Raw genomic sequence first — 27,166 nt, forward strand, 5'->3', positions numbered from 1 at the left:
TCATTCTATACATGTACCATCCTCTGTGTGAAAAGGTTGCCCCTTAGGTCTCTTTTATATCTTTCCCCTCTCACCCTAAACCTATGCCCTCCAGTTTCGGAATCCCCAACCCCAGGGAAAAGACTTTGTCTATTTATCCTATCCATGCCCCTCATAATTTTGTAAACCTCTATAAGGTCTCCCCTCAGCCTCTGACACTCCAGAGAAAACAGCCCCAGCCTGTTCAGCTTCTCCCTATAGCTCATATCCTCCAACCCTGGCAACATCCTTGTGAATTTTTTCAGCAACTTAAGGTTTGTGCTGTCAGGGATAGTATCCCAATCCATTTTTAGACCATTAAACCCAGATACAACAATACCTGCTATTGCTGCTGCAGTTTGTACCTGCTGTTGCAAGGAGAACTGCTATAATGGTATGCCATGCTCATTAGTGCTGTGTCACCCTCCTATATCCTCTGTAGCATGCCTGCAACCACTCTGTGACATCTGTCATTCAAGGACACCCAGGCCAACACCTCTTTCTGGTGACCTCTGCTTCTACTCATCCAGAAGAGATGTCGGTATCTTTTCAGTTCTGAACAAATAACCAAAATACTGATTTTTTTTTTCTGGATGTCACCTTTTATTTTGCACTTGCAATATCAAGTACTTTTCAGTTTTCTTATGGTCTGCATATAGAATTTTTAACATGTGTCTTAGCATCCACAATTAAAAGGCCTGTGTTTTCTTCCTCAGATCTTTACTTATTGTCTGCGTTTCTGAGGCATACAAGAAAATCAATCCTTATTACAATTATCCTTATTACAAGCTTGAGTTTTCTTGTTGTTAACACATTTTTCATCTTCACAAAATAACTTCTGGTTATTCCTGTCCTTCTAATTTTTGCATCACATCAGCTATTGTCTGTTACTCTGTCTTAAATAGCCAAATAGATAGTGTGACACCACTGACTTTAATCTTCACTCTACACTCTAGTTTCTTCTTATATTCATTTTAACTATCATTGTTTCTGTCTTTTTGGTGTTCAATATCCGTGTCCTCAGCTTATGCATTTTTATTTGATCTACAATATTTTATAGGGCTCCTCTGGTCCTGCAAATAGCACTATTTGATTGGACTTACATTGGCATTTAAGAGTTCAAGTGGATGTAAGTAACCTTGGTCCCAGAGGATCATTGAGCTGCTCTCTCATCAAGAGAGATGACTGGTGGTGAGTATAATCTGAAGGTCACTATGCCTCAAGTGAGAAGCAAGGTTGAAAAGGCAGGACTTTCATGGTGGCCTCAGATGGTATGGGAATTGAGCTTATGATATTAGCATGATTCTGCATTTCAAACCAATTCATCCAGCCAACTGAGCTAACCAACCCACCCTGGGTATAAGATGTATCACACATGCTCAACATAATTTCAGCTGCCAGTGCAGCCAAGAGCAACCAAAAGGTAAGTAAAACATATTTTCTGCAGGTCAAAGAGAAGCAAAAGTACAGACCTCACAAAAATAATCTGGGACCACTTCAGCACCTTAAGAATGGTCTACTAACTTGCAACATTTTTTTAACTGATCCCAGAAAATAATCAGAATTACAATATGTTGGCGACTTTGAATTTTTGCACCATTCTGCAAAGTAATTATTTCTACCAGCAGTTCAGATATTCTAATTTATTGAGGCAACAAGCTTTCTAAATACACTAGGCCTCCCGTAAGAATGATTGAACAGTTGTTTGGGCACCTCAGTATCCCACTGCTTGAATCTAAGGAAGTTAGGAGAAATTTATTTTAAAAATACATATATTTCATTGAATAGTTGATGTAAATTGCATTGATGTATTTAAGTTGGATAATTACAATAGGGGGAAAGAAATGCTGATAGATAATCAACCTGATCAGACACACATCTGGAGCAGCTGGATCTTGACCTCAGGCCTCCTTGTCCAGAGTAGGAACACTATCATTGTGCCACAAGAGTCCACTTTTAAAGGTCTGCTCAGTCACACAAAGGGAACTCGAGAGAGGTAGAGACTTAGGAATGGGATTCAAGGAGACAGGAAGGCAGGTTGACCTCAGGAAACTGAAAATTTGCAAACAAGAGGAGATTGGGAGCAATAAAGGGATTTGAGATTGGGGCTCAAACATTTGAGCAGGGGCATGGCAATGATGACCAGCATTTTCTGCAGGTTACGAAGCAGCAGCAACAACACCATTGTAGGTAGTAATGGCAAGACTGAAGATGAGCCACTAAGAGGTAAATGAAACCTGGAGTTTTTCCTGTGGGCAAAGAACAAAAGGTATTTTTATTGATGGGAGATTGAGGAACTCAGGAAATGAGCTCAAGAATTATCAAAGGAAGGACCAACAGGAAATGGAAGAAAAAGATACTTTGCCAGTAAGCCATATGGTCCTTCATTGCATGTGGTTATTAAGGGGTAGGGATTATAATAAAATTCAAAAAGAAAGGGGACTAATATTTTAAAAATGAAAATGTAAAAGATCACAGGGAATTGAGTTTCAGTATTGGGGATCAAATGACATCATATGCTGTTGTATAATTCTATGTTTTATTGTGATTAAACCAAGGGCTTGGTTAGAACTGTTGGTGTTGTGCTGTGTTTAGGACAATGTGAGTTATGAAATGAGCCCAAATATTGAACCTGCTATTCTTTGTGCAATCTTGTGGTTTGGTTCCCAGTTTGGGGTTGTCATTCTCATCAATATTCAGCTTCTTTTATTAAACATGCTAAGCAAGCTGAATATCAAGAATCCTCAAGATGGAAGTCATGGTTGATGGTAGTCCCAGTCAAGTCAAGGGAAATAGTCTTCTCACAGAGGGTGTTAGCACAGTAGGTCAAGACCAAACTCTGATACCAGTCCAGGGGCTTGGATACAGTCAATCAGCTACTCAGGGTGATCAGAGTCAGGATGGTCTTTACATAAGGAGTGAGGAGCCAAATGAAGGATATCACAGATCCTGTTTATACTCTTTCTACTCTATTGTGAGCTGTTTTCCTCCCAGAATGAGGGAGAGGCAGGTATTACAGGAGATGAAAGTGGGTGATATGGGTATTGGTGCAGTTGGGGAAGTGTCCCAAGTTAGTGAGTAGACAGCATGGAGGGCATGCAGTGTTCATACTGTCAGAGTTGGGGTGGGTGAGAGTGAGTGGGAAAGATATTGCACGCAATAGAAAGTGCGGTAAAGCCTGGGCCTTTGTGGGAGCTCGGTACAGTGACAATTTCAAGACCAAGCTGACATGACATGGTGTTGTGGCCTCTCCACTGCTGGTTCCGTGACTGCACCTTCCCATTCAGCAGGATCTCCAAGTCCCTGTTGACAAACTGGGGCACAAATTCATCCCTGTTTGCCACGTTCAGAGCTAATGTCAGAAACCATGCATTTCAACTCAGGACTGGTATGTGCTTGTCTAGGTGCCCAACATGCCTTTAAAGATTTTGCAGACACTGAATAAGCTGATCATTTGGTGGCTATCCAGTGAGTGGCGAGTTGTGTAGTAATGTGTGATAAACTGGGCATAACCTCACACATGAGAAACATCATTGAGTGGAGGCACATTTGGTTAAATGTAGTGAGAGATGTCGCTGGTCTCATGGCAAGAGTGTCTCCAAAAACTTGAAACTATAAAAATGCACAATTAAGATTTTACTTGAATTTTGTCGATACTGTTTAAATCAATTTATGCACAGTATTCATCGCATGGAACCTAAGTCTCAGTAATGCATTTTTGCTTTTTGAATGTAACATTACAAGAGATGTTTAGTTTGGGCACTGAATTGACACAATTTTGGTAATGACTCTGCAGTGCCTGGCTATTGCCGCAGTCAGGTTCCTGGAATTACTTACAAATTCAGGCCTTGTTAACATTTTCTTGGCAAAACAGGCTGCCAATAGTGGAAAGGTTCTCCAAGTTCCCGGATATAACATTGTGCAGTGATAACTAAAAACATGCATACATCAAATTAGTTCATCATAATTAATGTTGCCATTAATACTTCAAGCTTCAACATAAACAAAGATGGTCCAGAATGCCACTGCCAGAAAAGTCTGTCGTCATATTTGAGGAATGATGTCATGCTAAAAGCTATGCAGATGAGCCATGTCTGATATTGATAGTTATAGATTCACATCATTCTGCCACCTTCAGCTGCTGCCAGTTCTTGCCAAGTATTAGTAATAGTATATTGAAAAGAAAAGTAAAACGATAAAAAGTGTCACTATTGTATATATTTCAAACCATCCTATTACATAAACATTTAATTACAAAATAAACCTAATACAATTATTTCAAAGCTTAATTGTTTCCAAATCACCTTATGTTGCTATACACAAAAAGTTATATTATTTTTTCTCTATATTACAAATCAGAGATATTCTACAAAAAAGATATTTTCAACGTACATATAAATTTAATATTTGTAGCTTATTTCTAAATAAGATAATATTACTATAATTTTTAAATTGAAATAAATAAATCTTTCCTGAAGGGATTTCAAAAACTGATTGTTAGAAAATAAGCTGTTATCATTTGTAACACAATATGCACGTAATAAATAGTAGACAATGTAAGTTTTTTTTAAAATTCAAAACAACTGAAAGCAGCATTTTATAAAAGCCTGCAAAACTGTTAATAAAAGCTTGGAAACTAGCTAGGGCATTGTTGTACTAAATTTGTTATGTTTTTCAGTCTAGTCAGTAACTTAAAAACTTAGCCCATATAGTCCATTAATTTGTTGCAGATAATAGTTTTGCTATGTTTTAACAGACCACGGGACCCTTAACATTCCAAAACAGCAAGTGCCTCTTGTAAGTTTATCTAAGAGTGAAGTAATAGACCATAACAGAAAAAAAATTCTCATACTGATTGTACATGCAACTAATAAGAGTCTGAAATTTTCAGTTTGGATTTTCATTGGCCTTTAACTTTACTTCTCATGTTCATTCACACCACTCGTCATTTTCTAGATAATGAAATAACTGCTTCAGCCATCTGCTATTTCTGTCTTGAGTCAGATTTCTGAGAGAAGCCTGGCATTTGTCACCCTTCAGTGTTTTATTCAAATGGCACATTGAGATCACAAACATTTGGAGAAATTGATTTAAAAGAGTTACATCTGACCTCTTAGCAAAGTATTGAAGCACAAACTTAACAGAATAAACTTTTGTTTCAGCTTTATTTTTAATTCAACTCTTCTCATAATGATTGGGTTGCTAAGATTTTAAAGTAAAATTTGACGATATATTTATACAATGTTCCATAGTCGAGTACAAGCGGTTGTTCCTAAAAGTCCTGTGGCTTTGACTTAACAGGAACTGAAGTGCAAGGAACATGGTAACGTCATAAATTTAAATAATCAGATAGCATGGTTGATAGAGAGATAAATAAGAGCAGGACACTGGAAGATTGCTCTGAGCATTTATGAATACAACTGTAGTATGTTTTACATTCATCTGGGATAATAGGTAGGCTTTTATCTCAAACCAAATCTGAAAGAAAACAAAATTTGTCAGGACAACTACCAAGCAAAATACTATATTGTTAGAATTGCCGTCTTTTGCATGAGATATTTGTTCAGGCAGACCTAAGATCCTACTGCATTATTTGAAGAAGTACACTCTGTCGGCGCAAGGGCCAAAGGGCCTGTTCAGCACTGTATTGTTCTATGACAGGGCAGAACAATAATTAGTTCTTGTTCCTGATAATTAGTTTCTAGGTTCTGATTCCAATGGTGTTCTGGATTAGTGGTGCTGGAAGAGCACAGCAGTTCAGGCAACATCTAAGGAGCTTCGAAATCGACGTTTCGGGCAAAAGCCCTTCATCAGGAATAAAGGCAGTGAGCCTGAAGCGTGGAGAGATAAGCTAGAGGAGGGTGGGGGTGGGGAGAAAGTAGCATAGAGTAAGAGCTTCAGGGCAGAGGAAATGACCTGGGAGTTGCAGTGGGGGAGGGACTCCCTGAGATTCTAGTAGAGAGAGGAGGAAAACTTCTTCACAATCTCAGGGAGTCCCTCCCCCACTGCAACTCCCAGGTCATTTCCTCTGCCCTGAAGCTCTTACTCTATGCTACTTTCTCCCCACCCCCACCCTCCTCTAGCTTATCTCTCCACGCTTCAGGCTCACTGCCTTTATTCCTGATGAAGGGCTTTTGCCCGAAATGTCGATTTCGAAGCTCCTTAGATGCTGCCTGAACTGCTGTGCTCTTCCAGCACCATTAAGCCAGAATCTGGTTTCCAGCATCTGCAGTCATTGTTTTTACCTGTCTGATTCCAATGGTTCTGAGTTCTGCCCGCCTGTTGAGTCTTGCCAAAGGCAACCAGTTAACAGACTGTCTCCAGGAATCCCTCTAATGAAGCACAGTAAGGAGACTCCTCAGCTATTATAAGCACTAAGAGTCTGGAGGTGGAGTAGGTGCCGCTAGTACAGGTGAATGCCATGTTGGAAATCTCTGAAGGCTTTTAATTGCATAAAACTAATGTATGAATTTAATCCATCAGATTAGAGAGAAACCTTGCAGTCCTGAGTCCGCAGTTATGGTCCTCTGACACAATTGGATCACAGAGAGGCGTAGAATAAAAAGAAGCCTTGCTGGCTTCCCAACCTAGTGTTTGAAGGTTGCCTTTGGTCACCTGCTGGGTTTTGGCTGCAGGGAGGCACATTGGCTGCTGTTGAGATCCTGATAGCATCAACCAATTGCTCCTAAGTGAACTGTGCTGATAATTAGCTACCCATCACTGCTGGATGGGCAGCTGATGTCAGTTTCACTCTGCCTCAAGCAAGAGAGTTTGGATTTGGGAACACAGAGTTGGGAGATCATGCTGCGGCTGTACAGGATATTGGTTAGGCCACTTTTGGAATATTGTGTGCAATTCTGATTTCCCTCCTACAGGAAGGATGCTTGAAACTTGAGAGTGTTCAGAAAAGATTTACAAGGATTTTGCCAGGGTTGGAGCTATTGTGAGAGGTTAAATAGACTGGGGCTGTTTTCCCTGGAGTGTTGGAGGCTGAGGGGTGACCTTCTAGAGGTTTGTAAAATCATGAGGGGCATGGATAGGGTAAATAGACAAAGTATTTTCCCTGAATTGGGGGAGTCCAGAACCAGAGAGCAAAGGTTTAGGGTGAGAGGAGAAAGATTTAAAAGGGGCCTAAGGAGCAACTTTTTCATGCAAAGGGTGGTGCGTGAATGGAATGAGCTGCCAGAGGAAGTAGTGAAGGCTGGACAATTGCTGGTATTGAAAAGGCATTTGGATGGATATATGAATAGGAAGGGTTTAGAGGGATATGGGCCAAGTGTTGGCAAATGGGACTACATTAATTTAGGATATCTGGTGGGGATGGTCAAGTTGGACCCAAGAGTCTGTTTCTGTGTTGTACATCTCTATGACTGTGTGACTCTATAACACACCAGACAGAAGATCTGATCCATTCATTTCAAAATTCTCCTTCCCGTGTCTTGAAAACTGCTTTCATTTTGATGTAAAAATTCCACCCAGAGTGATCTGGCCAATATGTATCCCTCAAATCAATCAACACCACCAAAGTATGTTATTTGTCCACTTGCTTATTCATTTTCTATTTGTGAGGCCTTGTTATATAGGAAATAATTGTGACATTTCTTAAACAACAGTGAAAATATTATGAAGATAATTTAATACTCCAAAGCACTCTGAAGGAATCTGAATATATGTGAAATGAGTTTAGACAGAGCCAGTTGCTATAAATCCACATGGTCTTTCAATTATTCAACAGGCAGCATTTGCGAGGTCAGATTCATTTACCCAAAATTGGAAATATATTTCACTTGAAGTGAAAATGGCTATTGTGTGAAATAGGGAAATTCATATGCAGCAATGATATTGCAATATATTGCCATGACCATATCACCATATCAGCTTTTCAGAGCTGCTCACTCTGGAATCAACCTGGTCAGCAAAGATAACCTCTTTTCTCTTCACACAAATAACCATTGAAAGATTATCGGCAATAAGCAGAAGTGTAGAGTTGACATTAAAATCAGATCAGCCGTGATCTTATTGAATGATAGAGCAGGGCTCAAGGAGCCAAGTGGCTTACTTTTGTCCTGTGTGTATATGTCCTTAAACCTTTCTTTCATTCATCCTATATTTCAAGAATAATTATAAGGAACTCATGAACTTCCCACAATTAAATGGGATCTACTATTGCTACCTTTATTGCCTCCATCTTTTACTGACCACCAAGTCAAAAATGCACTCAAGGCAATTTTAGAATGGGCTGATCATTATTGTATCCCATTTCCTTTGGGACATCATGGCTTACATTAGGTCAGCTAGTTTCTACTACTCTGCTACATGGCTGTTTCACTGCCTGGGGTCCCTCTGTCACTATCTGTTCATCTGCATGGGAGCTGTTCTGGTTCCTGTTTACTTCAGCAAGGAAGCTATTTACTTTCAATTTTTGGCTCAATCCTATCATCTCTGAAATTTACAGGTCCTTTTTTGGCCCCTTTCAATTCTACTTGATTTCAGGCTGTTTACATTTATGTAACTTTACTTGAGACATCTGAGTCCACGTTATTTCTTTCTCCTCCTGCATTTTCCAGGGTTCTGCAACCAGCACAACTTTGTTGAAACTATTTGATTGTATAGCCTCTCCGGGCTGTCTCATAGGGTTCATGATGAGGATTTCAACTCTCTCTGCTCTTTCTTCACCTTGTAACTTCCTATGGGTTCTACCTGACCCCTATTAATCTGGTAGGTTTACCTCTTTAAATGCCTACAACTTTCCCTCTATTTTCCCAATATTTCTGCATCTCTTATGTAAGAAGTTGTCAGGTTTGGTTCTGCATGGACTAGGTGCAGAGTTGGCCCTTTTGGCTGACACTAATAATGTGCTGTTCACGTCATAAGACTCTGCTGACATGCGGAAGATGTGGAAATGCCAAGAGATCTATTCAACTGGAATAAATGTTCTGAGTTTCTAATGTCTGCACACAGACCTGTTACCAGAGGAACTTGGACAATTCAAATGGAATACGATTCATCTCTTCTATCTTTGCCCTGCTAAGGAATTCTGGCTGGTGAAGTTGCAAGGATTGGAAGCCAAATTGACCATTCACTGAGGATGCTGGACAAGATGCTCCAAATGTTTTTTTTACTGAGGTTGGGTTTTGGTCATAAACCAGCTGATCCCTGCCATGTTGCACTGCCAGCTGGTCCTTTTAATCCCTTCCCTGGAATTTGTCACAAACATAAAGGGAAAACCTTCGGATTTCCCAGGACAAAAAGCAATACCAGGTTGCTGCTGAGGTACTGAGTCTCCTACTTACAGAGCGGGTCAGGTATGGTGTGCCTCTGTACAGAAGTAGTGATTTTATTTTACTTCACATTCTACAGCAATACCTTTACATTAAGCCTTCTCCAAGTTGCTCTACCCTAATGGTGTCACAAACATGGCCTCAATATGGCATACAGTTCCTGTTTACGAAGTGGACAGGTTCTTGAGCCCTCTTCCAGAAATTGCCTGTCTTTTGTGTGGACCTGTTCAAGGTATGCATGGACATCTCACATTGGATGGGAGCCTGGTAGGGGTGGCAAATGTTTTAAAAAGTCACTGCTCAAAAGCAGAGTCTTCTGTCAATAAGTGTTTAGGTAGTTGGCAGAAGAGAGAGCTCAGGATACTGGATTGATCAGACTCAAGGATGTGATCACTGGCGGAGGCGCAAGCTGAATGATGTTGGTGCAAACAGCCATTCAGGGTTTGGTTAAAATCTAGCATGCTGCCAAAGCCAACTGAAAACTCCTGACTGTGGTACATGAGAATACACAGTGGGCCAAAGTGGCTCAAGCCTGCAGTGATCTTTTGGAAGAACTGACTTCTAACTGTCTAGAATTTACTTTGGCTCCTGGAGACTGAGCCTTCCCTTAGGATCCTGTACCTCCCAATTTGAACCATCTTTCATATGTGCCCTTTAAAATGCTGTGGAAGGGGTTCATGTATGACTTAAATAAGTTCATGGGTTCTGGGCCACATGCAGTTTATGTGGCTTGGAGAAAACAGTGTTTCACAGTATGTAGACTATTTTCATTTGCAGCCCATATTTATCTACTTAAAGGATTGCTTTTAATTTTTTGGATACACTTGAACCCCATGCTCCTGACCTATGAGCTCTCCATGTGGACAGGGGCAGTTAGATTGTAAGGCCTCCTCATAGCTCTGCTTCTGGGCCTGGACAAGATGTCTTGATCTTTTGATCTTTTTGTTTGATACAGTACCCCAGCAGAGGCTGTCTAAGCCATCATTGTTTATTTATTAAAATGATCGAAATTTCACCCTGCAATAAACAACCCATTAAGGTTTTGCAGATATGTAGTCATTAGGCATTTTAAGGAATTATTTTTTTATTTTCTTGGATTCTCTTTGTGGCATTTTGTGGAGACATACAGAGTAAGGAAAAATACAGAGAAAGGAGCTATTGAGAGTAGTTAGTTTGAGAGACAGATAAGCTTCTGCTTTACTGGTTTACTTAGGCTCAATCAAGATTGGTCTGTAATTTTATTTGAATGTCATCTTTGCTTTGCTGGACAAATTCAGTTGAACCTTGCTTTATTCTTTTCTTCTCTCAACTTACCATACACTACATCTACCACTTTAGCACCCAAGATCTAAGTGTCCAAAATGCGACATCAGAGGTAAAGAAAATTTTATGTCTCCAGTAAAACACAATATCACCAAGAAATGATGATTCCTGGAGATGAATTGGGTTGTATGTAGATTTTGTGAAGAAAGTATTGATTATAGCTACAGCCAATGTTCCTTTTGGCTTTTTAACTAATCTTTCAGGATAACACATCATCCTGATAAACAAAGGCTAAATTCATTTGAGGTGGGTTCACCAATTCCCCTTTTCACAAATTGCATTCAACCAGAGTAATAGAAAAGAACAAGAAACTGGGCATGATTTGGAGATGCCAGTGTTGGACTGGGGTGTACAAAGTTAAAAATCACACAACACCAGGTTATAGTCCAACAGGTTTAATTGGAAGCAGACTAGCTTTCAGAGCATCGCTCCTTCATCAGGTGATAGTGGAGGGCTCAATCCTAACACACAGAATTTATAGCAAAAATTTACAATATGATGTAACTGAAATTATACATTGAAAAACTGAAACTATCATGGTATTCAAACAGATGAAAGACTCAACAGATAATCAATTTTCAATGTATACTTTCAGTTACATCACACTATAAATTTTTACTATAAATTCTGTGTGTTAGGATTGAGCCCTCCACTATCACCTGATGAAGGAGCAACGCTCCAAAAGCAAGTGTGCTTTCAATTAAACCTGTTGGACTTTAACCTGGTGTTGTGTGATTTTTAACAAGAAACAAGGCAGTTTTTTTGCCCTAGAAAAGCCAACCGATGTCAATCATTTCCAACTGGTCATAGCTGACTGAACACAATTAGCAATAACCATTTCCAATAGCTTTTGTAGCAATTTCTGTTCTTGTTTCTGATTTCCAGCGTCTGCAATTCTTTCGGCTTTTATTCTAATCGGTATTAATTGATCATTCACAACCAATGTTGACTATATTCAGATGGCAGAAGCACATCCTGCTCAGCAACCAGGATCGACTGTGCCCAATTGTTTTCACATACTGCTCAGCAACTGCTTTAACCAATCCATTTAAATTATTTTTTCCTTCTGAGATAAGACGCTTATCCTATGATAAGAGGCTGAGTACATTGTGTATTTATTCTCTGGATTTTAAAAGAATGAGATGTGATTTCAGTAAGTTAAAAATCACACAACACCAGGTTATACTCCAACAGGTTTAATTGGAAGCACACTAGCTTTCGGAGTGACGCTTATCACCTGATGAAGGAGCGTCGCTCCGAAAGCTAATGTGCTTCCACTTAAACCTGTTGGACTATAACTTGGTGTTGTGTGATTTTTAACTTTGTACACCCCAGTCCAACACCGGCATCTCCAAATCATGATTTCAGTAAAGTATACAATATTCAGAAGGAGCTTGACAAGTAAACATGAAGAGATGCCCCTGGGTGAATATAGAACAAGGAGACACAGGCTCAAGATAAGAGTCTAATATGAGAAACATATTTACCCAAAGGTAATTCCCTATCCCAGAGGGTTGTGGATTCTGCTTTGTTAAATATGCTTAAGTCTGAGTTTGGCAGATTATGGTCAGTAATGGAGTTGAAGGATATAGGAGTAGGCAGGATGGAAGAGTGGAGGCCAATGATTAATAATATTGATGAAATGACAGAACGGGCTCAAGAAACCATCTGGTCTATTTCTGCTCCTACTACTTACCGTCTTCATTATTTAAAGAAGTTGGTTACAGTTTACATATTAAAGGATTAATGTGAGATGAAGAGGAACAAGATCAGAGATGAAATTCCACAGATTAGGGATTAGCCGCTTAAGGTGTAGCTATCAAAAGAGGCGCAAAGCAAGTTAAATATGCAGAAGAGGCTAGAATTGGGGAAAGCAAAATGGAAATATTTTGTATGACTGGAGCCAATATTATTCAGCGAACAATGGGTGGATTAGGAGATGGATGAAAGGGCCTTTGTTAGGATAGGGCAGCAGAATTTTGGTTTAGGCCAAATTTATTGAATGAACTATAGGCAGATAACCAGGAGAACATTGAAAAAGTGGAGGCAGTTTATGCATGTCATAGAGTCATAGAATATTGGAGTCATAGAGTCATATAGCACAGAAGCAGACCTTTCAGCTCAATTCATCAATGTCAAACAGGTTTCCTAAACTGAATTAGTCCCATTTGCCTGCATTTAGTCTCTATCCCTCTAAACCTTTCCTATCCATACACCCATCCAATTGTGTTTTAAATGTTGTAATTGTATTTGCCTCAACCATTTCCTCTGGCAACTTATTCCATATACATACCATCCTCTGCGTAAAAAAGTTGCCCATCAGGTCTCTTTTAAATCTCTCCCCTCTCACCTTAAGCCTAGGCCCTCTAGTTTTGAACTCCCTTCCCTTGGTGAGAAGACCTTGGCTATTCATTCTATCTATGTCCCTCATGATTTTATAAACCTTTATAAGGTTACCCCTCAGTTTCCTACGTTCCAGGGGAAAAAAGTCCCAGCATTTCCAGCCTCTCCTTATAACTCAAACTCTCCAGGCTCGGTAGCATTCTTGTAAATCTTTTTTGCACTCTTTCTAGTTTAATAACATTCTTCCTATAGCAGGGCGACTAGAATTGTATGCAGCACTCCAAATGTGGCCACTGATGTCTTGTACAGCTGTAACATGATGACCTTTCTCACCATGTTACAGCTGTACTCAATTCATGCAAGCATAGGCGGCACGGTGGCACAGTGGTTAGCACTGTTGCCTCACAGTGCCAGAGACCCGGCAACTGTCTGTGTGGAGTTTGTACATTCTCCCCGTGTCTGCGTGGGTTTCCTCCAGGTGTTCCAGTTTCCTCCCACAGTCCAAAGATGTGCAGGTCAGGTGAATTGGCCATGCTAAATTGCCCGTAGCGTTAGGTGAAGGGGTAAATGTAGGGGAATGGTTCTGGGTGGGTTGCTCTCCGGAGGGTCGGTGTTGACTTGTTGGGCCAAAGGGCCTGTTTCTACACTGTAAGTAATCTAATCTAATCTAATGCTAAAGCTTTCTTCACCACCTTGTTTACCTGTGATGCCACTTTCCAGGAACTATCTACCAGCACCCCAAGGTCTCTCTGTTCAACAATACTTCCTAGGATGAGAGTTTCAGCACCTGAGATAGCGACAGAGATAGGCCTATTCCAAAAGTGAAAGTACACATTGTTTATAGTGGAGAGTATATCTGCAATTGTAAACAATTTACTTTAGCCTATGACATTGGTTAGAGAAGGTGACGGAATTAGCAGCTTGGGAAGTTTGTGGTGGGGAACTGAAAACAATGGGCTAAATCTTATGCTTATTTGTCTAAATCTGAGTTGGTATAGAGTTTTATGGAGGGTGTCTCACCTCATGAGTTTTCTTATGGTACCTTGTAAGACTCACCTCATTAATTATCTACCTATCCCAATGACATCTGTCAAGTCTGACTTCCACCCCATCTTACCCCACCATTCTCAGAACAACTCCCCAGTTGGTGAATATCATGGAATTTGCTTACATCCTTTGCACCCATGCCATCTTTGAAAGCCTGTTGAGCTTCTGGACAAGTAATGTCAGTCCAGAGTTGCCCTGCAGAGTCACAGACATTTGCAAGGACATTGCAGACAGAGGAAATTGGTGCCCCACTATATGGGCAGGAACCTGGAGGTCCTGCTGGAGGAGTCATTCACATATGGGACTTCTTGCTTCATGACCAGCAGTGGAAGACACACACCAGCCTGGTCCATGATTGCTAACCTGGTTTAAGCAATCTCAGCTATCTGGAGGAATGGCCAGTGCTATAGGAAGAAGGTCAATGCCCTTCTCCACTCTGCCAGTGTAAGTGCCACCAGCTCCTCTTGGATACCTCACTCTCCCTCTATCTCTGCTACTGTGTCCACCTCCAACCAAAGTCTACCACTCTTGCAATTACCTGGAATGTGTTCCCCACTCACCTTCACCTGCCCCAAACTCCTGACACTACTAACCCTGCATGCCTGCTCGCTCATTCAGGGCACCTCCTAATTTGCACCAACAATACCCATGCCACCCACTTTCTTCTCCTGTAGTACCTGCCTCTTTCATTCAATGAGGAATACAGCCCACAATAGGGCAAGAAACGTCAAGATGGGTGGAGTGCTGCCCATAATCTGGCTTCCTAGCCCCTATAAGGAGATATCCTGATACTGACCCCCTGAGCAGGGCTGAGACTGGTATTAGAGGCTGCCCCATGGAACCCCCTGAATATAGGTTACCCCCTTGACTGGTCTGACGCCTGCTTCCTGGATTTGTGTCTGCACTAAATGGCAAGGCACAGGCAGCAGTTAAATGACTCTAGTATTTCTGGCTGAGGTGACAAAATTGAAAAAAAGGACAAGACAATGCAAGGTAGGGATGCTGTGAGTATTCTGGTAGAGTTAGTGAGTAAATGCTATGATAGTGAGCAAAGAGCCCAGAGATGCAGCCTGGTCCAGTTCAGAGTACGTATCCCTCAATGCATAGTGTTCTTCCTGCAGCGTTACAACAATAGTTGCCAATTCAGCCTGAGGTATAGCATTGAAATGTAGAAGGCAAGTTGTATGTCATGAGGGTCCTGAGAGACTAGCAAACATTGAATGCCAATGTCCATGATGTGGTGTGGCATGGTTGCTGCCTAGGGAGTGTGGTCTAGGATGTTGGTGTCTAGTTTCCAGAATGGAGGTCACTTGGAACAAGCAGTGAGTTGATTCTGCCAGTTTCTTGCATTAGTTTGCTTGTCAGGTTTTCTCAACATCTAGCTTATTTGTTAAGTTTAGTAACATAGGAGTCTAAATGTTAATGAGGTAGGTTGTGGCATTAACAAAACTTTCAATAAGCAGTAATCTCAGTCAGTTTGCATATTGCCTCTGGCAAGAATTTTGCATTGCCACATTGAAAAACATAAAAGATGGAGTGAAATGATCTCAATATCATGATGGGCCTGATGCCAGACTGTGGCACACATCTCATCTTAGACCACAGGGGTTTTTAAATGGGGAGGTGATTGCCCAGGGTATTATCGCTAGACTATCACTCCAGACACCCTGGTAATGCTCTGGGGACCCGGATTCGAATCTCACCATGGAGGGATTTGAATTCAATAAAAATCTGGAATTAAGAGACTAATGATGACCATGAATCCACTGTTGATTTTTGGAAAAACCCATCTGGTTCACAACTGTCCTTTAGGGAAGGAAACTGCTATCCTTATCTGGTCTCAACTACATGTGACTCCAAACCCACAGCAATGTAATTGACACTGAACTGCCTCTGGGCAATTAGGGATGGCCAAAAAATGTTGGCCTAGCCAGTGATGGCCTCATCCTATGAATGAATAAATTAAAAAATAAACTAACGACTATAAGCAATTAATGTTGGCATAGGAACATCAGAATTAGGAGCAGAAGTAGATTATTTAGCTCTTTGATCTTGCTGTACCTTTCAACCAAATCATAGCTAATCTTCTATCTTAACACCATTTCAGTATCTTCCCATATCCCTCAATGTCTTCAATATCTACAAAATTTATTACTTTCTCATTTCCACAACACCCTGGGGTACAGAATTCCAACGATTCAGCATCATCTTACTGGAGAAATTCCTCCTCATCTCTCCAGTAAATAACGCACCCTTATTCTGAGACTGTATCCTCTAGATCTCAGTTTTGCTCCTTATACACAGGTGCTGATTCGCATTAATAAAGCATCTGGAGATAATTAATGAATTGCCAACATCTCCCTTTAAATCCATGTGCAAATAAATTCCTTCCAGCATTGAAGGGGTTACATGGCATTACTGTGGAGTCAGAATGACTTTGTGTTTGTGCACATTATTTTAAATGTAACATTGAAATCTTATATAAATGAATGTTCCTTTAGTCTGGCAATCCATTTTTTTGATGCTATTGATCTTTCTTTGGCTGTGCATCTCAGTATTTGCCAGTCATAAATGCAGATACTCTGGTACCCTGCAATTCATTATTTGCGTCTGACTGCAATGCTGCCGAGGAAGTGAAAGCTGCAGAACTATATGCCGCAGAGTCACTCAGACATTGCCAAGAAAAGATGAATAAGCAATTTTAGAAAATGTCTGTTCAACCATGTGTTCATTCTCAACACAAAGCAAACTACAAGCTTCTTGAAATGAATTAGAAAAGTCAGATTTGTGCTGCTTCAGTTTTCAATATAAGCCAATAAATATATACAGCTTAACATTTTTCTGCAATTATGCAATGTAATATTCAAACATAAATGTGTTTATCATTTAAAACATTTTGGATTATAAAGTTGAAAGCTAATACCTGGTCTTCAAATAAGTTGACATAAACATATTTCGCTATGATTTTTTCCAGCCTGAATTCTTTACATAATCCCTCCATTATGCTGTGTTACAACCTGGTCCTGGGCAGAGTTCCCCAAATTATTCCATTTCTAAGTGGGAAACTCCAATTTGTCAAGCTTCCAAGTAAGGAGGATGAACTGACTCCCCTTCTTTATTCAGCTGCTTCTTTGGTAGGTCACAGAATTTCTTCCTAGACCAAATGAATTTATGTTTTAAAATGAGTCAATCTGACAATGGTTTTTTTGTTAATAATGGAGTTAGAGAATTAGTTACTAAATGCAACATGACATAATAATGTAATACACATATTTCTCATTTCTAACCTATGCATTAATCCAAAAAAGATGGAAGTTAAACATATACTGATCAGTCTCTGATTCATTCATGAAGGGTAGATAATGAAGCATTGACAGCTGATCAATTGATTTCAAAATCTTTTGCTTTTCAGATTAGGTGAAATCTTTTAGTTCTGGTCCCTTTTGATTGGCTTGCTAACTGGGTTTCCCAGCACTTAGAGGGAGTATTTATTTTCTCCTGTTTCTTTTTGAAGTGGTTTGCTGACTGGCTTCCAGCATCCAGAACAAGAGAGTCCTTTACCTGTAATGCAAAGGTGGCTAGTAATTAGTTTGATTAGATTAGATTCCCTACAGTGTGGAAACAGGCCCTTCGGCCCAACAAATCCACACCGAAGAGCAACCCACCCAGACACATTCCCCTACATTTACCCCTAACAGTATGGGCAATTTAGCTTGGCTAATTCACCTAACCTGTACATCTTTGTACTGTGGGAGGAAACCGGAGCACCCGGAGGAAACCCACGCAGACACAGGGAGAGTGTGCAAACTTCATACAGAAAGTTGCCTGAGGCGGGAATTGAACCCTGGTCTCTGGCGCTGTGAGGCAGCCGTGCTAGCCACTGAGCCACCGTGTTCATCGACTGTGACTTTCACAGCATAGCAGTGCTTCAAGCTCACTAGTACAAATGGACTAAGGTTGAAATTTTGCTTTTAGTCCCTGTCCCTGTGTTTTCTTGAAAGTGAAAACAAACGCATCTCTTGCCCAGACTTGTTTTTTTTCTCCCATCAAATTCATAGTCTGACATACTCCAACTGTGACTCAATGAATAGATGTGGGTAGGGCAGTTGAGATAATTTATATAGATTTCAGAAAGGCCTTCAATAAAGTCCCAAATGGAAACTGATAAAGAAAAAAAGGCTCATGGGTAACCTGGATCCAAAATTAGCTAAGGTGGCAGGAGACGGTGGTGGTAGTTTGTGTGACTTGAGGCTAGTGTCCAATTTAATTTCACAGGGATCAATGCTGAATCCCTTATTGTTTGTGATATTCATAAATGATATGGATGAGAATGTGGGTGGGGTTAATAAATTGTGGTTGACACAAAAATTGACCAGGTGGTTGACAACAAGGAAGGAAGTCTTTAGTTACAGGAAGATATATACACCGATTAGTGGGAGATGGAATTTAACCCTGAACTTTAGGTAGGTCTCAGCTGGAGTACTGTGTGCAGTTCTGGTCACTACACTATAGGAAAGATGTGTTTGCATTGGAAGGAATGCAGAGGAGATTCACCAGGATGTTGCCTGGGATGGAGCATTTCAGCTATGAAAAGAGTTGGAAAAGCTCTGGATAAGGGTTGTTTTCTTCCAAGCAAGGAAAGTTGAGGGGTGATCTGATTGATGTGCATCAGATTATGAGAGACATGAACATTGTCAATAGAAAGCAGCTTTTCCCTTTAGTCAAAGAGTCAAGAACAAGGTGGCACTTTCACTTTGAAAGTGAAAGGCACAAGCTTTAGAGGGAATTTGAGGAAAATGTTTTGATCAGGAGGCTGGTGGGCATCTAGAATCTGCGACCTGGTAGGATAGTTGAGGCAGGTAACCTAATAACCTTTAAAAAGTAGTTGGATGAAAACTTCAAGTCTCAAAACATTCAAGGCATGGGATAATGGAACAAGCGTAGGTAATAGTGTATTTTTGGGGTACAGACTTGATGGGCCAAAGAGCCTCTTCTCTTCTGTATTATTGTATGATTCACAGGAGATTATAGGCTGTTTGAAACTTTCTTGACACAGATGTGAAAAAGATTTGTGTAAAGATTTGTGGCTTGAGTGCTGGTTGTTGTGGTTACGGGCATGTTCGTTGAGCTGGGAAGTTGGTTTGCTGACATTTCATCCCCTGTCTAGGTGATATCTTTGGTACTTTGGAGTCTCCTGTGAAGTGCTGCTGTACTGTGTCTTCTGGAATTTATTTGGTTCCATTTCTGCTTCCTTCAGTTGCGATTCCAATTGTTCATTGTAGTGGTTGGTATATTGGGTCTAAGTGAATGTACTTGTTGATGGAGTCCGTGGTTGAGTGCCATGCTTTGAGAAATTCTCTAGCTGTCCTATATTTAGCTTGTCCTATGATCATTGTGTGTCCCAGATGAACTTGTCGTCCTTGACATCTGTGTATATAGCTACTAGGGACAGCTTGTTGTGGCGTTTAGTGGCTAGTTGGTGTTCGTGGATGCAGATTGCAAGTTGTCTGTCTGTTTGCTCTATATAGTGTTTCATGGTTGGAACAGTCTGGTTGTCAGGTCCGAATCGTTTTTGTATGTAACCAACCACAAGGATTCATGACAGCCAATAAACCAACAGTTATGCTCAGACAGCAACTCACCAGGAAAAAAGACCCTGTATCCATCATGTACAAGATAAAACGTAATTTACAGGATTCCATGCAAAGACTGCACAAAACACTATATAGAGCAAACAGGGAGACAACTAGCAATCCGCATCCACAAACACCAACTAGCCACTAACGCCACGACCAGCTGTCCCTAATAACTATACACACAGATGACAAGGACCACAAATTGATTGTGATAACAATCATAGGACAAGCTAAACAGAGGACAGCCAGTGAATTTCTTGAAGCATGACATTCAGCCACAGTCCCCATCAACAAGCACATTGACTTAGACCCAATATGAACAATAACTAAAATGAACAACTGGAAGCAGCAGAAACAGAATCGATTAAATTCCAGAAGTACAGCAGCGCTTACAGGAGGCTTCAAAGCATTGAAGATGTCACTTAGATAGGGGACAAAATGTCTGCAAATCATCTTCCCAGCTCGGCGAATATACCTACAACCACAACCGATGTGATATTCCCGTATGCCTTTCCAAACAGCCACTGAAAGTACAACTTGTGCCATCTTCTCCTCTGTCTTATAGTATATTGGTCTACAATATGTCAGCAATTCATTTGAATCCTAAACTTAAAGGTGGGGTTGGATTTTCATTTCTGGCGGCCATTAGCTTGAGCTGAGAAATTTTCCTTGGTACAAAGGGCCTCTTTTACATCAAACCTTGCTCTGGGGAGGCGGAGGCAGGACTAGCCAACCCAGAAAAAAATCGTAAGTGTGGCAAAGCAGATTGGTAGGATACTTTAGTTCTCTGGATTTTGTCCTAGTTGCTTTAGAAGCAGTTAGGCCTTAATGTTATTGCAATGGTACCTCATGCCCATCACCCAATCACAAATTCTATCATTGCCATATGCTCCCTCCATGCTATCTCATAGCCCCATGCCCCTTCCATGCCACCTCATACAATTATGCTACCTCCAGGCTAACTCAAATTCCCTTCATGCCCTTTCCATACTCCATGTTTAGCCATTCACCCATTATCCACTTTGGGCAGACCTCTATTATCAGGATGAACAACATTACTCATAACAACTTAATAAAGTTCTATCAACCTGCTATAAAAAGAAACTTCAGTTACATTCAGTATTTAAATCAAAGATAGCTAATCCTTTAATAGTATTTTTGAACTGCCAATCAAAAACTGAACACAGAATTCTATGCTGTATATGTTTTTGGTTTTTGAAACGCAAACAACTATTCATAATGACCTCAGTTGAAATAATAGTTCTTGTGAAATGTCAATTAAGAACTCTATTGAAACTGCAGGAACAAATTGTAATGGCTTTTTCTAACCAATATTAGCTGCTGGTCAATTAAAACAGTGCAAAAAATTGAGTTTTCTTAACTTTAACTGACAGCTTTAGCCTGATTCTTTCATATTTAAAGAGTGGGAATTTTTTATTTTAAAACTTCACATTGTAACATTTAAATAAGTCTTATCAATCATTTGGTTCTACACTATAAATATATAACTCTGATCCTTAAGATTGTGGTCTATTTGAACTCAGCACTAATTTCGAATGCTGAAAATGTGTTGCTGGAAAAGCGCAGCAGGTCAGGCAGCATCCAAGGAACAGGAGAATCGACATTTCGGGCAGAAGGACTTATGCCGAAACGTCGATTCTCCTGTTCCTTGGATTCTGCCTGACCTACTGCGCTTTTCCAGCAACACATTTTCAGCTCTGATCTCCAGCATCTGCAGTCCTCACTTTCTCCTCACTAATTTTGAATGGCCCTATAAGTTGAAGCATCTAGTCTATGTAATTCTTATCCCTCCCCGCCCCTGTCAAAACATAGAGACGTGACTTCTGGATCTATCTCCTGTCTTCCATTTCAAAGGTTTCTGAATTTGGCCCAACCCCACAAAAATCTAGTCCACTGTGTTTCTAAAAACTGAACTCGTTGTTATAGGTATTTAATGTGTTGACTCAGAAATGCTGTCTTCTGAGATACATTAATAAACATAATCTGCTGTTCAATCTTGACTGAGTATCACCACACATGTGCGGACATGTGTGTGCTGCATACACTTTTCAGATTTACATTTCGAGACAAGTGGCTGTCTATCGCAATATCATATGGGAAGTCTTTACTGTTGTTTCATTGCATGTACATGTTAGGATCAACAGACCATCATCTTGGATCAGTGGAAATCTAATCAGATAAATTTTAATTCTGTGTTCATTATTATGTCCTTTAGAATTTCCATGACACAGTTAGGGTGCTATAATCATAAATGCAGTATGAAAATCCAAATTAAACAACTATACTCGTGATAATGCTTAATTAACACTGAATTACAGATCATTTGTGGTGATAATTTTCCTGAAAACACAAGTTCAACTTTAACCAGTAAATCTAATGAGAGAAAGGAGGAATACACAGAGATATCTATTTAATTTTATCTTTCTGAACTGGATCTAATGCAGCGTTCAGCAAACAACAGTGTTTAATTGGCTGTCACAAAATCAATGGATTTCCAGCATTGAAATAGTATGAATCCTTAACCCACCCTTCCACGTTTTTTTTCAACTACCTAGAGTGATAGTCATTGTTGTCCATTCTGCACTTTAATAAAATAGAAGGTGAGCAGAGATTTAAAACTGTTCAGTCTGTATGCCTCACAGGAGGCAGATTTTGCCCAACTTTGCTGGTGCATTCAGAGCCTTTACTGCCTGGTACTGATGTAAATGAGGAGGAAATCTTTACAAACAAGAAAACAAAAGGGCTATTTACTGGATCTTTGTTAATAATTTCTTGTGTACAGCATCAACAAAGAATTATTTGATTCCATGAATATACAAATATAGGCAAGTGCAGAAATATGTTTAATTTACCTTGTTGAATTTCCAATGTTCAAGTCACTTTTTAGCCATAATTAAAAACTGAATAAAATCAATGATATGCTTCCAAAAGGGTCAAACTCCTTCTCCAGCATTTTATGAAGTAATAAATCAAAACAGGAGCATTCATGATCACACACCGTTTTCCTGTAATGCTTTTTCTGTAGTTTATAACATTTGCAATGTTACTTTTAAGAAATAAACATTTATATATTGTTGGAAAGGGAGACATGTTGCCAAGGGTTTTTACTTTATTTTCATCAGGACAAATACAAGAATGCCAAACTCCAAAAAAATCATATAGCAAGAGAAAATGGTGCTGATTGGTTTGCAAGTTGACTGTGATTGGCCTCTCCATGAAAACACCTAGGACATGAGGAACTACACACTTCCCAAGCTCCCAGATAATTTAAAAACAGGTGCAAGACTTAAATATATTATTTTTCGTTGCAAAAAACATGCCTCTGCTATGTACGTTGCACATCATATTTGCTTGAGCAAGCATAAATGAGCCACATTTTGAAATTGACTGATTATCTTAAATTGATTGTTAGTATAGCTGTCAGGTATTGTTCAGTAAGTGCTGGTCAATAGCAGAACATCTAATAGTAAATATTTTTATTTGAGTTTTGCAAGTGTAGGCAAAAGTGTACCAACAACCAAAAGAACATACTGTTTGATTTGATCAGCCAATCACTGAGATATGCTGGCTACGTACCTGGCATTGCACAAGTGCTAGATAATCATGTAATTTATTAACTAACCTTATATAGCATCCTAAACATGTAACTCCTTAAAATTTGCGATTCTTTTCTCTTTCTTCAGTTGTATTACCAAACCACAGGGTAGTGAAGTCCATCACAGGTAGAGCAAGGAGGCAGGTCTTGAATCCACCACTGCAGAAATGAAGATCAAACTTTGTCCTAATACCATTAATCTGATTGCTCCAGCTATACAGACAACTGTCCATTCCTCCAAGAAGTCCAAGTTATTGTGGCAACGTACACTTTCACATAAATGTTGTCATTTTGAACTATGAATAATGATGGTTGAGGCCCAAATGTTCTTTCCATCATATGGCTGACCAAGAATTTCTGCCATCACTATGTGCTGGAAGGATTTATAAGTTAAAAATCAACATGTTTGGCCATGTTATGGATGCATCTTCCTTGGTTATCAAGTCCTGAACTGGGCATGAATGTAGAGCTTCTGAGGCAAGGTTGGCACAAGTCCATTTTAGAATTCACTCTCAGATTATTTAAGTATTCAGAAAGAACAGATCTCTTAGCAACATAATCCTTGAAGACTAATGGTTTGTCATTGCATTAAACCTATTAATTAATCATTAACAGGCAAGAATGCCATGAAATGAGGACAAAGTTTGATCTCTATTCCTGCTGGGCTGGATCCAAGACCTGCCTCCTTGCCCTACCTGTGATGGACATCACAACCTTGTTTTGGAGTGCCATTGCATCTGATCTAGGTTACTGAAGACTCCTATGAACTATGTATATAGGCACCTGGCAAGTGCAGTTGGGAGCGCTCTCCCTTTTGCTGCCTACACTTATTTCATCCCTTCACAGAGGTCTCCCCTATTGTATTCTGCAGTAGTTAGGTTTGCCGTTTTCATGGCCTACATGTCCTCTCTTCCCACATCTTGAGGATTGGGAAAGGCAGAATGGATCACAGGACTCAGGCACATTAACATCAATTTTGCCTCCTTGACATCATTGAGCCCATGGATAACCTTTTGTTGATAGGTGCTGCCGATAAACGTTTGGGGGTTGGTTGTGGACTCAAATTCAGACATCCTCTTTTTGCTATCTCCAGCAATTGCACAATTGTAAATGAAATTTATGAGTAATTGGATTATTGTTCTGGCTTTCCTGACGGGTTGTGGTCAGTATGTTCATCGGGGCAGAGTAATGAATGATGATTTTATTGTCACTTGTATTTAACAGTGTGAAAAACAAGAAAATAAAGTGAAAAACTTTCCACTGTTGTCATGACCAAGCACCATTTTGAATAGTTTTAAGAATAAGAAAAAAAAATAGGAAAATACAGCTTAAAGTGAGCCAATCAGCCAGATGCAGCTTATCGTCAATGATACCTGCATCACCATCTCTCCTCCACTGCCTCACTGCCACCTACACTGGACCTAACTAATGTCGAAGTCGCAACTTTTCATGCACCATTTTACGCTGCTGGGCCAATTTCTCCTCCGCATTGCCTCATTGCTGCCTGCACCAAACCCACCAACATTGGAGTCACATCTCTAGCCACTGGACTCGCCTTGTCGATGTTGCTGTGATGCCCTTCTGCCACTGCTTCGCTGAAGCTGCTGATCCTCAGGGGCCATCTTTCACTGCTAGGCCTACCTTGCAGCATTGCCTCTGATGTAGCAGGATAAATTCTTTGGCTTACCAAAGGGTCTACTCCTTCCAGAAAGGTAGAGTTCCCCCATTTTCATCACTCCCACACATATACAGGCTTGTTCTTTCATTTCCTCCTAATCTATCCTATAATTGCTACTTCCATCTGAACCTATTACCAACTTTCCCGCTCGATGAACATACTGACAACAACTACATATCCGCCCCTTCTGCATGGCAAGTGGGACTTTAATTTTTCAATCTCACGCTGGCATTTCGAATGGTCTGCAGTGAGGGCTTTGTTTTCTTTACCTGTCTGGTGCAGAACTCTGAGAAAGACCTGTTGGTTCTTTCATTTCTTGGTCAGCTCATCCACAGCTGTTTGGACTACATTCCGACCGTTGACAGCGTGATGTTCCTCCTGTATGGTCTATCACACTGGATCTGAAACTGTTGCCTAGTTCCTCCTCTCATGCTCCACTGCTTTGACTCTTTCTTTCTCCAGTTCCTGATTCACTTCCTCCAGTTTCTTACATGGTTCACTTTCTCCCATTTTTTATCTCTCCGCTGCACCATGCAACCTTGCTGAGTTTTAAAGCATATTTCCTTTCAGCTTTTTGATGCCGCTTCCCAGCGTTTTGATGCCGTTTCCCAACTTTCCTGTTCCACAAGTGCCAGACGAGATATTTGCTCATTGCAATGCTTGACCCATCTGGGCCACTTCCTATTTCTATATTTTCTTAATACCTTCTCTGCCATTTCTCCTATTGTTTCCTTCTAATTTACTGCTTCCTCACTCTCTCTCTCTCTGATGGGTCCCTGATCCTATATTAGCTGCTTTTTCACTTCTCTGCAACCCACATTCTCAACCCTTTTCACGTTTCTTACCTCATGAGTTCCCTATCCTACCCTTGCTTCTTTGTATCCTCGTGGGTCCTCCAACCCTATATTCAGTTTGCCTGCCTGATTGCACCCACAAAATCCTAGACCATCCAAGCTCTGAACTCTTATTGTTTGTCCTCCTCACTTTACAAGCAGTTGGTTTCTGGCTGACTCACTGGTTGGAAACTTTCATCCTTTATCACCCACTTGAATCCTGGCTATCATGTGGGGCAGCTGCCTCTTAACTCAGGTTTAGGTTGGGTGTCCAAGAGTTTAAGGTTGATGCGTTCCACTTTAGTAGTTGCGTCAGCAGTGGTATTGTGGGCCTGGTCTGGTATTCCCAGAATGCTTGGTCGCCCTGGAGCGGACTGTGATACAGGTCATGTTAAAATTGTACAAGACTTTGGTTCAGCCGCATTTAGAATACTATGTACAGTTCTGGTCACTACATTACCAAAAGGATGTGGACATTTTGGAGAGGGTGCAGAGAAGGTTTACAAGGATGTTGCCTGGTATGGAAGGTGCGAGTTATGAAGAGAGGTTGAGTAGTTTAGGATTGCTTTCAATAGAAAAAAGGAGATGCGGGGGGGAACCTGATTGAGGTCGACAAAATCATGAAGAGTGTAGACAGGGTAGATAGAGATAAGCTTTTTCCTAGGGTGAGAGGGATTCAATAACGAGAGGTCATGCATTCAAGGTGAGAGGTGAGAAGTTTAAAGGGATACACGCGGCAAGTACTTCACACAGAGGGTGGTAGGTGCCTGAAACACACTGCCAACAGAGGTAGAAGAGGCAGGCATGGTAGATTCATTTAAAGTGCATCTGGACAGATGCATGAGTAGGTGGGGAGCAGAGGGATACAGCTGCTTAGCATGGCGGCACAGTGGCTCAGTGGTTAGCACTGCTGCCTCACAGCACCAAGGTTCCAGGTTCAAGTCCAGCCTCGGGTAATTGTCTGTGTGGAGTTTGCACATTCTCCCTGTGTCTGCGTGGGTTTCCTCCGGGCGCTCTGGTTTCCTCCCACAGTCCAAAGATGTGCAGGTCAGGTGAATTGGCCATGCTAAATTGCTCGTATTGTTAGGTGCATTAGTCAGGGGTAAATGTAGGGGAATGGGTCTCGGTGGGTTGTTCTTCAGAGGGTCGGTGTAGACTTGTTGGGCCGAAGGGCCTGTTTCCACACTGTAGGAAATCTAATCTAATCTAATCTAATTGAGCGATAGGTTTAGACAGTAGATTTGGATCGGCTTAGGCTTGGAGGGCTGTTCCTGGGCTGTAAATTTTTTTTGTTCTTTGTACAGGGTCGTTGGTGTGCCTGGAGCCTCTTGTGAAAGCCCTTCACCTCTTTTTTCGAGCAGACCACAAGAAAGGAGGGAGAACTCTATTTT

The 27,166-nt window shown here is 40.6% G+C and overlaps 1 long non-coding RNA gene across 7 annotated transcripts in view; it reads left to right on the plus strand.

Moving 5' to 3' along the window:
- LOC140483039 (uncharacterized) overlaps nucleotides 1–27,166 on the plus strand; it is an 87,138-nt gene that overhangs the window by 11,696 nt on the left and 48,276 nt on the right. For 5 of the 7 annotated variants that reach the window (XR_011961859.1, XR_011961861.1, XR_011961860.1 and 2 more), the window contains 3 exons: nucleotides 1,079–1,209; nucleotides 16,987–17,146; nucleotides 22,792–22,946. This is a non-coding gene — a long non-coding RNA (uncharacterized lncRNA). The remainder of the gene's footprint in view (nucleotides 1–1,078; nucleotides 1,210–16,986; nucleotides 17,147–22,791; nucleotides 22,947–27,166) is intronic. The other 2 variants (XR_011961862.1, XR_011961865.1) reach the window with 1 other exon arrangement.

Source organism: Chiloscyllium punctatum, chromosome 11, assembly GCF_047496795.1.
Source record: "Chiloscyllium punctatum isolate Juve2018m chromosome 11, sChiPun1.3, whole genome shotgun sequence".
NCBI classification, from domain to species: domain Eukaryota; kingdom Metazoa; phylum Chordata; class Chondrichthyes; order Orectolobiformes; family Hemiscylliidae; genus Chiloscyllium; species Chiloscyllium punctatum.